The sequence below is a fragment of the Lipophrys pholis genome (genome assembly GCF_963383615.2).
Source record: "Lipophrys pholis genome assembly, chromosome: 4".
NCBI lineage: Eukaryota > Metazoa > Chordata > Actinopteri > Blenniiformes > Blenniidae > Lipophrys > Lipophrys pholis.
The window spans coordinates 13,070,736-13,076,735 of NC_137637.1; positions in this window are offsets into that span (position 1 = coordinate 13,070,736).

The window sequence follows — 6,000 nt, forward strand, 5'->3', positions numbered from 1 at the left end:
AATCCCTGTGCAGTGACTTGGAAAGTGAACAAGTATTTTGTAATGCACAGAGCATTTACCCGCTCCAAGCCCGTTGCGCTGCGCGTACGCCACACGCGATGTGGCGTTAGTGACGGACGATGTGAGGGCAGAGTTGAACGAACTGAAGTGGAAAACAGCAGAGAGATGGGACTGAAGCGGCGAGTGGCTGTACTGACAGAGGACAACCGGGGACATTTTTCTAGCCGGCGGTGAGCAGCTGGGCTGGCGACGTGGTGACGCTGCTGGGCAGAGTGGGGCTTAGAGCTCAACGCTAACATCAACATGCTGCCAGTTGCCATATTAACAAGCAGGTTTAATGTTTGCCATATTCTGCAGCCTAGTTTGTGAGTGTGTACGCGTCTGATAAACAGCCATCAAAACAAAGCACGGCTGAGGATAGTGGAGTAGACGTAAATCAAGATTTCGGGACAAAATAGCACAACCACTCATGGAGCTGAATTAGCGACCATTGCAGTACTTCCTCTGCGTGAATTTCCACTCCTTCGTCGATGACAGTGAAGTGGTCGCATTTTACATTTTACGTGCATAAATCTCATGCCGACTTTTCTGAAAAGATCACATATCACAGGACTCTCCTTCTGGATCAATGGATTTTAGTAATTACTGACGTTAAGATATGATAGTTAAGACCTATTGGAAGAGCCGAACTTATTAATCCACTAATCCATTGCTGTTTGTGCAATAATGAAAAAATAATAAGCAGAACAATTAAATAATGTTCCTTATGCTGTTTTCACAACTTTTAGATAGTAAATGTTAAATTAGTAACATAGATATAATTATGGAAATGTTTTTTAATGTTTTAATGTGTGTTAAATGTAATTAGAATTGCTTCCGTCTTGGCCAGGGCTCCCTAGGGAAAAGAGATCATGCAATCTCAAATAAAGATTGAATAAAATACAGTAAATTTTAAAATTACAGAAGTTTCGGAAGTATTTCTTAGTCTGTCTCTATCCCGAGCATTGAATTATTAGCAAAAGCTTCCCCAGAGAAGAGAAGCTCTGTTACAATTCCTCTGCCCTCCTCTTTACAGGGAGAATAGTGCCTCAGTCATACTAAACTAACTGATAAGTCATTTTTTAAAAACCCGTTTACATGACAATGTTTTCAAGTGAAAATGTAAAACCTTCATTGCCTTTTGGTCGTCAGTTTACACGACAACAGTGCTCAGAGCCACTGAAAATCAATCTTTTTGAAAACGCTCCGATCCAATCTCTGTGGAAACGTTGGACAACACAACCTATTGGAAATTCGTCGTCTGTCCATACAATTATTTTGTGTCCTTGCCATTGTTAATATTTGTAGCGTATTGTTCTCTGTGCAAATGTGTGTGTGGTTTCATTACAAACAAACAACAGCACCCATAGTGGCCAAACATGCTAATGACATCATTTTAAGCGTTTCTGCCATTTCTGTGTCAACAGACATTGTTTTCAAAACATTGCCATGTAAATGCAAAACAAAAATGTAAAAACTATGATTTTTTTTTCACTTGATACGTTGTCGTGTAATCGGGGCCTAACTAAGGCAGGAATTACTTTCAGCTAGTTAGTACTTACTTTTATTCGAGGTAACTAGTAACTACTTCTAGTTTTAACAAGGTAAACTAAAAGCTGTAAATAAGCTATAATTTTACATGATTTGTAACGCAGAGGTATTTGGAAGCTATTCTTTCAAGTTTGGGAAAAAGTAACAGAATCTGAGCTTGTGAGTCTGGTTTTGTGTTCTACTCTCTAGTGGGAGACACCTTGGCATGTGAAAGCGCTGGAAAGTCGTTTTTGAAGTTTCTGATTACTGAAATGGAAAAACTTTTCTCCAATAATTGCTTCCGACAAGCATTTGTTCTGCACAGCACAAGCTGAAAGGATATGCTGATCGGGATTATTTTGTAACCTAAGTCTGAGGAGGCGTCCATATCTGTTGCCAGAGCGTAATGCGAGTTATTACAACAAGCTGGTCCTGTAGTGAAGTATGATTTCTGTGTTTGCACACTTATTTGTTCAGTATGGGACCACTCGCATTTACAGCTGAAATTTGGTAAACACGCTGCGACACAGAGACACATGGCTCCCTCGGGCCTGCAGGCATACATGGACAACCACACACACCACGCATAAAGATGGGTACACATGTTTCAGCTGTGTCACATGCCCTCGCTCTGTTAATTGGTCGAGCAGACGCTGGGTGTTTTACCAGGGAAACAAGGGAGGGGAGTGACTCGGTAAATCTGTAAATGCACTTTTAAGGGCGGTCTTCAGCAAGTTTATGTTGGGTGAGGGCAGAGCGAAAACAGCGTTCAGCATCTGAAATGCAATTAATGCTTTGGAGGAGCTTTCACAGACCACAAGATAGGAGCCTGGACTCTGCCCAAGTCGTACAGCAGCTGTCAGCGGGTCCCTCCAAAACCAGAATGCTTCCCAGATTCTCTCGTTCTCTGTGGAATGGCAACAATAGACTTCATGCCAGAGACGGAATTAATAACTAACAAGACCAGAGAGAGGAGGAGGAAGTCATCAGGGGTATATTGCAGTGTAGCCCGGGCACCAGTGTGACATCACGCATACACTCACACACACACACACACACACACACACACACACACACACACACACACACACACACACACACACACACACACACACACACACACACACACACACACACACACACACACACACACACACACACACACACAGAGAAGACTCAAACTCAGTGGCCCTCTGAATTCCAAAAAGCTCTCATTGCTTCCACGAATTCCTCTGTTTACAGAGGAGAGGGCTAACTGACTCATTCTGCCTTCTCTAAAGCTTTGTAGAAGGAAATGCCTTCTTTCATAACATCATTATGTATAGTGCATTTGGTGAAAGGGCAATGTCTGCAGCTGGCCAAGTTCAAAGGGCCCTGGCTGCTGCAAAGGTGTGCAACCAAAATGTCTCACTGGGATAGTCTGTGGTCATAATCAAGTTTCCCAACGTTGTGACATCATCCATTTGCACTAATGCATGAACACACAGACACACACACACACGCCCTCAATGCACTTGCATCCCAAGCTTCACAAAAGGACAGCATGATGACCTAATCATACTCAGCTGCATGATGAGCTGGAAAAAAAGTGTGTGTGTGTGTGTGTGTGTGTGTGTGTGTGTTGGGGGGGGGGATATCGTGACAGGCTTTAAACACCTGACTTCTTGCATGGATGCGGCACAGCTGGAGTGGCAGGCCGGTCTGCAGAGCAAAAGAGGTGCTGTAATGAGAGGAGTAAGATTAGCAGTACTGAAAACACACAGTTCTTTCAATTCCACGTTGAAAACGATTCTCCGGTTTTCCGTTGCCGTCTCCATCTGTTTCACACAGAGACAACCACACGTGTTTAAGGAGAAGAGTTGTGTAGGCTCGCTCGCATGGTAATTCCAAACACATGGGATTCTCAATAAATGTTAACAAGAATTTCCAGTGCAATTGAAAGCGTGCCTATATCGCTGTGCATTATGCGTAAAGCAAACTATTTGTTCACACTCGGAGTGAAAACTGCATGCATGCAGTTTTAAGCTGCTGACCTGGGGATCTTTACTCCTTCAACCTGCACGTCACTGTAAGATCTGTTTCCCCTCTGCTTCATCGACTCCTTTGTCATATTGGATATAGTTTAGTGTTCTGGGTCAAAGACTCTATTTTGTGGCTGTCAGAGCTTGTAGAATAGGTTGGCCCAGGTCCCGCTGGCAGGGCCACTGTGTAAGTGGGTCATGTGGGACCGAGAGGAGCTGGCGGGCTCACTATAGCTGACAGGCGCACAGCGACGAGCACCAGGACCCAGCTGGATGTGAGCAGGGAGGCTCTGCCTGCAGAAGAGACTTGAGACTGTACATTTTGTGCCATCCTGGGTTGAAAAAAGTCTGACCGACAATCTTACAGCTCTGACGGTGATGTGCCGTCGGCAGCCTGGCACAGAGGGAATAGAGACGTGACAGAAGCTGCGCAGAGGCAAAAGGTCCAGCACTGATCCAAACAGCCGAACCAAGAGTCATATTTGCAGATTAAAGTTTACTGTTAGTCTTAATCCAGTCTGTCTACTTAAGAAGATCACTTAACAAAGACATGATTTGTTGCCAAATCAGATTTTATAAGTCAGTAATCGTATTATGGATTTAACACAGCAGGCTGAATGGCACCAAACTAAGGCGATGAGGACTTTGACTGACAGAATACACACAAACACCAGAGCGCACAACTAAAACAAGCTCATAATCACATGAAAGTGCAACATTAGTTCAATGGCACAAAGACAATTTGACAGTTATATTGCATTTTAATCAGTGTTGGATGGGTTTTTATGTATAAAAGTGTGAAAAAGGACAATAGAACAGTTTATGATTCCAGCTCCAAGAACTTTGTAACAAACGAGCCATTTTTCACATTATGGTGAGACCACAGGAACACTGATGCAACCCCTCTAAACAATACAATATGGTGTAGAATACACAACAATCATGCAAGGCCTTTCAAATGGATGGTGTTATTTATTTACACAAGCCAGAAGTAAGTCATTTGACTATGTATTGGCTCTTTGTTTTTCATTTCATCATATGAGTCACCTCTAAATATTTCCGGCTTATCTCAAACAGAAATACAATCAGTGCAGATAATTCATCTTATTTACACGACAACGTTTCAAGTGAAAACACGTTGTTTTTGCGTTTTTGTTTCTGAAAAGTTTAGCTTTTACGCAGGAATGTTTTGTCCATTTACACGGAAACAGCAGAAATGCTGAAAATGATGCAGTTAGCAAGCCAAGCCACTAGTGGACGCTGTTTGTTTTCGGAATGAAATGTGCTCATTCAGACCTCGCGTGAACACGTGTTTTGGGTGATCAGATCTCACGCAGTGAATCCTGATGCAGACTATTTACAGTTGTCCCTTTAATGCGTTTTGGGCTCACCATGTGAGAACAGATTGTGTTACTCACTTGCGATACGAGTCATCCAGGACGGTATCCTCTGCCCAGGCTGCTATAAGTAACCATGTTAGACCCCCGGGCATGGATGTCCATGTTTTATTCCCTAAGTTTCTTTAGAAAGGCAGAAAGTTTGAAAGACTGTGTAACTCAGATCGGCACATTCTCTTAAATGAAAACATTATGCACCCTGGTGATGTTTACATATTATGTATGACATCATTTCCTGTGACGCCACTGTCACTGCCACATGCTGGTCACACTACAAGGCCCATGTGGTCAGATGTGTAGGTCTACTCACTTGTTCACAGTGGGTCACACTTGTCTTCACGGCTTGCCGCTTCTGATCAGATCACCTGAAACGCATGTTAATGCCACGTATAAATGGGCCCGCAAACACACATGTATTACATTCAAAAAGTCCACCTTGCGTTTTCAGTGCCTCCGAGCACCACAGTCGTGTAAACGGACATTCATACACAAAACAATCGTTTTCTGTTTCACTTGAAAACACCGTTGTGTAAATGGGGTCTGATATTACACAAATCAGAGAAACTTTTCATGGAAAAGTAGCTTGACAAGTAAATATTGTTCCTGAAAACACATCAACGCAGTGATAAGCCACAACCCAGCAATTCTAAGTTCAAACTTAGAACATGCAGCTTTACTTTTAGGTGGAGTGACGGGAACATTTGAGACTCCAAGAGGTATTTTGTTTGTCTGATAGGGATTATGAGAAGTTCATATTTGTCTTCAATGACTAACTTAATAAGTTTGAATATTGATTTCATATAATCTGGTACCTTAGACAAGCTCCAGCTCCTTGCGACCATAACTTTGATAAAGGAATGGATGGATAGAGATTTCATTTTATTTAACGGATCACCAGATAGGCAATTATGAACACATTTTTATTTATAATAGCATTCTGGAGCTAAAAAGATTAATGGATGAATGGATGGGTGGATGGAGGGATGGACAGACAGACGGACAAACGGGTGATG